General features: G+C 34.4%; 1 non-coding gene across 1 annotated transcript; it reads left to right on the top strand.

The window, feature by feature from the left end:
• Nucleotides 1-4,735: 4,735 nt before the first annotated feature.
• Nucleotides 4,736-4,842, top strand: LOC130709450 (U6 spliceosomal RNA). The gene has a single exon (XR_009010000.1). It is a non-coding gene; the product is annotated as a U6 spliceosomal RNA (small nuclear RNA).
• Nucleotides 4,843-7,383: the final 2,541 nt, after the last annotated feature.

The raw sequence follows: 7,383 nt of genomic DNA, 5'->3' as shown, positions 1-7,383 counted from the left end.
TATCTCATTGTGGTTTTGAGTTTCATTTCCCTGATGATTAATGATGTTGAGCATCTTTTCATGTGCCTCTTGGCCATCTGTATGTCTTCTTTGCAAAAATGTCTATTCAGATCCTTTGCCCATTTTTAAAAATCAGGTTGTTTGGGGTTTTGATGTTGAGTTGTATGAGTTCTTTGTATATTCTGGGTATTAACCCCTTATCAGATAGATTGCTTGCAGATATCTTCTCCCATTCAGTAGATGATAGTTCCCTTCACTGTGGAAAAGCTCTTTAGTTTGATGTAGTCCCATTTGTTTATTTTTGGTTTTGTTTCCCTTGCCTGAGGAGACATATGCAAAAAAAAATTATTAAGATCAGTGTCAAAGAGCTTAGTGCCTATGTTTTCTTCAAGAAGTTTTGTCTCTTTTTTTGGTTGTGGTTTCAGTTCTTACATTTAAGTCTTTAATCCATTTGGAATTTGTTTTTGGGCATGGTGTAGTTTAATGGTATTAAATACATTCATATTGTTGTGCAGACATCACCGTCACCCATCTCTAGAACTCTTTTCATCTTGCAAAACTGAATTTCTACACTGACTCAAATAGCAACTCCCCATTCCACCTTATGCTCAAGCCCCTGGCAACCACCATTCTAAGAATTTGACTACTCTAGGTACCTCACGTAATTGGAATACAGTATTTGTCTTTAAGTAACAAGTTTACTTCACTTAGCATAATGTCCTCAAGGATCATCAGTGTTGTACTATCTGACAGGATTGTCTTTTTTTAAGACTGAATGATACTGCGTTGTATGTATATACCACATTTTGTTTGTTCATTCATTCATCCATCCGTTAATAGATACTTGTGTTGCTTCCACCTTTAGACCATTGTGAATAATGCTGCTATGAACATGAGTGTACAAATATCCATTCAAGATCCTACTTTCAATTTTGGGGGTTACATATCCAGAAGTGGAATGGCTGGATTATATGGTAGTGCTATTTTTAATTATTTGAGGAACCACCCCACTGTTTTCCACAGCAGCTGCCCATTTTACAGTCCCACCAACAGCACACAATGGTTCCACTTTTTCCACATCTTTGTCAACACTTGTTATTTTCTGTTTTTTTTTATAGTGGCATCCTAATGTGTATGAAGTGATATGTTTTTGATTTGCATTTCTTTCATGATTATATTGAGCATCTTTTTATATACTTCTTGGCCATTTGTATATCATCTTTGGAGAAATGTCTATTCAAGTACTTTGCCCATTCTTGAATCGCGTTATTTTTTGGTCATTGAGTTGTAGAAGTTCTTTACATATTCTGAGTATTAACCTCTTATCAGATATATGATTTATAAATTTTTCTCCCAATCAGTGGGTTGCCTTCTCACCTTTGTTGATTGTGTCCTTTGATGCCCAGAAATTTTTAATATTGATGTAGTCCCAATTGTCGAGTTTTACTTTTGCTGCCTGTGCTTTTGGTGTCATATCTAAGAAGTCATTACCAAGTCCAATGCCATGAAGCTTTTCCCCTGTGTGTTCTTCCAAGAATGTTATGGTTTTAGGTCTTTAATCCATTTTGAGGTAATTTTTGTATACGATGTCAGATAAGGCTCCAACTTCAGTCTTTTTTTCCCCCCCATTTCATTCTTTTTAAGAGCATGTGCATATCCAGTTTTCCCAGAACCATTTGTTAAGGAGACTGCTCTTTTCCTGTTGAATGGTCTTGGCCCTTTGTCAAGGGTCAGAGATCATTTGACCATGTGGCACAAAGGTTTATTTCTGGGCTCTCTATTCTAGTCCATTGATCTATTTATCTTTATGCCAGTACCACACTGTTATTGTATTACTGTTTTGAAATCAGGAAGTGTGAATCCTCCAACTTTGTTGTTCTCTTTCAAAGTTGTTTTGGTTCTTCAGGGTTTCTTATCATTTTTAATGATTTCTTATTGTTTTCAATTTTTTTTATTGCTATATGATTTTCTTTGAGTTGTTTTTTGGCTAACTTAGCAGCCATGTAATTAACAAATATGCTTAAGCCACTGTCTCAATGTACCTCTCAGATATGAAATAGTATCTATTGACTCCATTATATGAAAAATTAAGAAACTGGTTGCACTTGCCCTACTTCTCCCCACTCTCCACCTACACACACTTCCCCCAACATAACAATATTCGTTAATTTTGTGAATGTTGTCTCAGTTCATTATGGTAGTATTACTACTGTATTGATTAGCTTTATTTTTAAGAAGTATAGCATTTTTCTTCCATATTATAAGCAAAATTACCATTTTATGTGTTTTTTAAAGAGGGTCAATATCATGAGTCTTTTCAGTGTAAGTGTTTGTGAGTTTATTAATTTAAATAATTTTATTGTTTAGCTAGATTTTTCAACAGTTGTTCAGGAGTGAGCGTCTCTTCAGTTCTTATAAATTTGAGATTATCATTCTGTAACCTTTGTATAGGAATAACGACTTGTTTGGGTATAAAACTTTTGAATAATAATCTTTAATTCAAAACTCAGTCAGATTTGCTCCCCCTTTCTGGGCACATACAATTAATATTTCTGTGCCAGAGGCAACCCTAATATTTTTTCCCTATTGGATCCTGGACTGTTGTTGGGTTTTTAAAATTTAAGTTTTCTTACTTTCCCAGGCTATGTCTCAGCGTTGGTCAATCTCTATTGATTTTTTAAAAATAAAATTTACATACCTTACAATTCATTCTTGTAAAGTATACAACTCTGTGGTTTTCAGTATATTCAGAGGAGGTTATACAACTGTCACCACTAATTCCAGAACTTTTTGTCATACCAAAAAGAAACCCTGTGCCCCTTCACAGTCATTTCCTAGCCTTCAACCATTAATCTACTTTCTGTAACTATGGATTTGCCCTTTGGGCACATTTTATATAAGCAAATCATGCAATATGTGGCCTTTTGTTTCTGGCTTCTTTTACTTAATATTTTCAAGGTTCATCCATTTTGTAGCAGGAATCAGTACTTGTTGTTTGTTATGAACAGTAACAAACAGTATTTCAAATACATATACAACATGTTTATTCATGAGTTGTTGGACATGTGGATTGTTTCTGCTTTTTTGGCCATTATGAAAAATGCTGCTGTAAACATTAATGTACAGGTTTTTGTGTGGACATGTTCCTTCAATTTTCTTACGCATATACCTAGGAGTAGAATTGCTGGATCATATGGTAACTCTGTTTAAGCTTCTGAGTAACTGCCAAAGTGTCTTCCAAAGTGGCTGCATCATTTTATATTCCCACCTGGATCATATTTCAGTTTGTCTACATCCTCATCAACACTTGTTGTCTGTCTTTTGATAATAGCTATCTTAATGGGTGTGAAGATGTATCTCACTTTTTAATGATTTTAATTTGCATTTCGCTAATGACTAAGATGTTGAGCATCTTTTCATATGCTTATTGGCCATTTGTTTACCTTTAGAGAAATGTCTATTCCAATCCTTTGCCCATTTTAAAATTGGCTTATTTGTTTTATAAGCCATTTTTTTACTGAGTTCTGTTTCTTTGTCTATTCTGAATACAAGTCCCTTATTAGGATATGTTTTGCAAACATGTTCTTTCATTCTGTGCCGTCCTTTTCACTTTCTTGATGATTTTACTTGTGGTACAAAAGTTTTAATTTCGACAAAGTACAATTTGTCTGTTTCTTCTTTTGTCACTTGTGCTTTTCATGTCATATCTAAAACTATTGTCTAACCCAAGGTTACAAAATATTGACTCTTTTTTTTCTTCTAAAAGTTTTATAATTTTAGTTCTTACTTTTAGTTCTATGATCATTTTTTAGTTAACTTTTGTATGTGGCATTGAGGTAGTACAGTTTTATTCTTTTGCCTGTGGATATCCAGTGTCTTAGTACCATTTGTTGCAAAGACTATTCTTTCTTCCATTGAATTGTCTGGGCACCCTTGGCAAAAATCAATTGATCATAAGAAAAAAAAATCAGAAAAATAAAAATAAACTTAAAAAATGAAAAAAAAGCGATTGATTATAAATGTAAGGGTTTATTCTAGACTATAAACCCTATTTTATTGATCTATATGTCACTCTTTATGCCACTACCACACTGTCTAATTAGTGTGAATCCTCCAACTTTGTTTTTTCTTTTTCAAGATTGTTTTATCTATTCTTCGGTCATAGGAATATTCAGATCAACTTGTCAATTTCTGCCAAAAAGAAAAAAAAAAGACAACTTGAATCTTGGGTAGGGATTGCATTGAAACTGTAGAAAAATTTAGGGAGTACTGCTGTCATAACGATATTAAATCTTCTAATCCATGAACTGGGGTGTTTTTCCATTTATTTAGCTCATCTTTAATTTCTTCAACGATGTTTGTGGGTTCCACTTCTTTGTAGTTTGGCACTTCTGTTGTTAAAAGTATCCCTGAGTATTTTATTCTTTTTGATACCAGTGTAACTAGTATTGGTTTCTTAAGTTCATTTTGGGAATTTTCCTTGTGGTACAGGAATATTACTGGTTTTTGTATGTATTTTGGTTCCTGCAACTTTGCTGAACTTGCTTATAAGTTTGAGTAATTTGTGTTTGTGTGTTCCTTAGTGTTTTCTATATAAAATATTGTGTCATTTGCAAATAGAGATAGTTTTCCTTCTTCTTTCCGATATCATGTCATTTATCTCTTTTTCTTGCCTAGTTGCCCTTGCTAGAACCTCCAGTACCGTGTTGAATAGAAGTGTTAAGAATAAGTATCCGTGCTCGCTTCGGCAGCACATATACTAAAATTGGAACGATACAGAGAAGATTAGCATGGCCCCTGCGCAAGGATGATACACAAATTTGTGAAGCGTTCCATATTTAAAAAAAAAAAAAAAAAAGAATGAGTATCCTTGTCTTGTTCCTGATTTTAAGGAGAAATCTTTCTGGTCATTAAGCATGATGTTAGCTGTGAGTTTTTTTATAAATGCCCTTTATCAGGTTGAGGAACTTCTATTCCTGTTTTGTTGAGTGTTTTTCTTATGGAAGGGTTTTGGGTTTTGCCATATGCTTTTTCTATGTATAATGAAATGATCCTATGTTTTCTTTATGAAGATGGTGTGTTACGTTGATTGATAATCATATATTGAACCAACTTTGCCTTCCTGGGATAAATTCCTCTTGGTTTTAATGTATAATCCCTCTTCTGTGTTGCTGGATTCAGTTTGCTAGCATTTTGTTGAGGATTTTCCTTCTATATTCATAAGGGGTATTGGTCTGTAGTTTTACTGTATCTTTGCCTTTTTTTATCAGGGTAATAATCTCCTTATAGAAAGAATTGGGAAGTAATCCTTCTTCTCATTTTGTTTTGATGATGATGTTGTTTTTTGAGTTTGTGAATGGTTGTTGTTAATTCTACTTTAAATGTTTGTTAGAATTCACCAGTTTGGGCCTGGGCTTTTCTTTGGGGGGTGTTTTCTGATTACTGACTCAGCCTCTGTCCTTATTATAGGTTTGTTCAGATTTTCTATTTTTGCTTGAGTCAGTTTTGCTAGGTTGTTTTTCTAGGAATTTGTCTATTTCATCTAGGTTACCTAATTTGTTGACATGTGATTGTTCATAATATTCCCTTATGATCCTTTTTAATTTCTGTGTGATTGGTAGTAACATCCCCTGGTTCATTCTTAATGTAAATGATTTGAGTTTTCCCCTTTTTTCCTTTGGTGAATTCTAGCTAAAGATTTGTCCGTTTTTGTTGACCTTTTCCAAGAACCAACTTTTGATTTCTTTGATTTTTCTCTTTTTTTGATTCTCTGATTCATTTATTTTCATTCTAATCTATATAATTTCCTTCATTTTGCCTGCTTTGGGTTTTATTTGGTCTTCTTTTTCTGGTTTCTTAAGGTTGAAGGTGAGGTTATAGTTTCGAAATCTTTCTTCTTTTAATATGGACATTTACAGATACAAATATCTGTAAGCGCTGCCTTCACTGCATCCCAAAGGTTTTGGTATGTTTTGCTTTCATTTTCATTCATCTCAAAGTATTTTCTAATTGCCCTTGTGATTTCTTCTTTGAACATTGGTAGTTAAGAGTGTGTCATTTAATTTCTCTATATTTTTGAATTTCCCAAATTTCCTTATTGATTTCTAGTTTCATTCCATTGTGGTCAGAAAACATACTTTGTATAATTTGTAAATGTATTGTGACTTGTTTTATGGCCTAGCACATGGTCTCTCCTGGAGAACATTATATGGGCCCTCAGAAGAATGTGTATTCTGCTTCTGTTGGTTGGAGTATTATGTATATGTCTTTAGGTCTAGTTGGATTATAGTGTTGTTCAAGCCTTCTATTTCCTTATTGGTCTGTCGAGTTTTTCTATCCATTTTGAAAGTGTACTATTGCAGTCTCCAACTATTACTATTGAATTGTCTATGTCTCCCTTCATTTCTGTCAGTTTTTTTCCTTTGATACCTGTCCTTGGTTTTCCAACACATGGCAGACATTCATTAATTTTTGGATGAAGTGTGTTAATTTGTCAACTACCTTTTAGTCTCCCTGTATTGTCCTAGCTTATCTTGGATCCATTTCATTAAGTCCATGTTCTTTTAAAATTTTCTCTAGAGTGAGAGTACAAATTCTTTATTGACTAAAATGGGTAAACCTTCTGGCAAAATAAATTCTTTCTCTTTCCCTTCTCTTTTTCCTTCCTTTCTTCCACTTGTTTCTTTATAAATTTATTTATTTTTGGCTGCATTGGGCCTTCATTGCTGCGCCCAGGCTTTCTCTAGTTGTGGTGAGCGAGGGCTACTCTTCATTGTGGTGCGGGAGCTTCTCATTGCCGTGGCTCCTCTTGTTGTGGCACACGGGCTCTAGGCATGCAGGCTTCAGTAGTTGTGGCGCGTGAGCTCAGTAGTTGTGGCTCGCAGGCTCTAGAGCACAGGCTCAGTAATTGTGGCAGAGAGAGGCACAGAAAGAATGAGTCAAAGAAAGAGTAGGTGTAATCAAAGGAAGAAGGGAAGAACAAGCAGGCAGTTGCACTTATTCCCTTATATTCACTCTTAACCCCTCAAATGTACCTGTCCTGGGTACACATGATCAGGGAAAAAAAAGCATTAGCATATCAAAGGAAACCTGGGTTAACGATAAGATAGGCAGTTCAAAAAAGAAGAAATACGGTCGATCAACACACAAAAGAAACTAAAAACTCCATGTGATTAAAGAAATGTGGATCAGGATAGATACCATATTTCTGGCCTATGTGGCAAGTATTAACAAGAATGCTGTTGGCAGGTATTGACCAAAATATTATTGCACATTACTGGTGAACAAATACTTGAATCAACATTTCAGAAGGACAATTTAGTAGTGTGGCTTAAACATTTTTAATGTGCCTACTTGGTAACCCAGAAATTCCATGTTTAGAAA

The sequence above is a fragment of the Balaenoptera acutorostrata genome, chromosome 12 (assembly GCF_949987535.1).
Source record: "Balaenoptera acutorostrata chromosome 12, mBalAcu1.1, whole genome shotgun sequence".
Classification (NCBI taxonomy): Eukaryota; Metazoa; Chordata; class Mammalia; order Artiodactyla; family Balaenopteridae; genus Balaenoptera; species Balaenoptera acutorostrata.
Note: the sequence above shows the minus strand (reverse complement) of the source record. Positions and strands in the feature narration are given on the sequence as shown.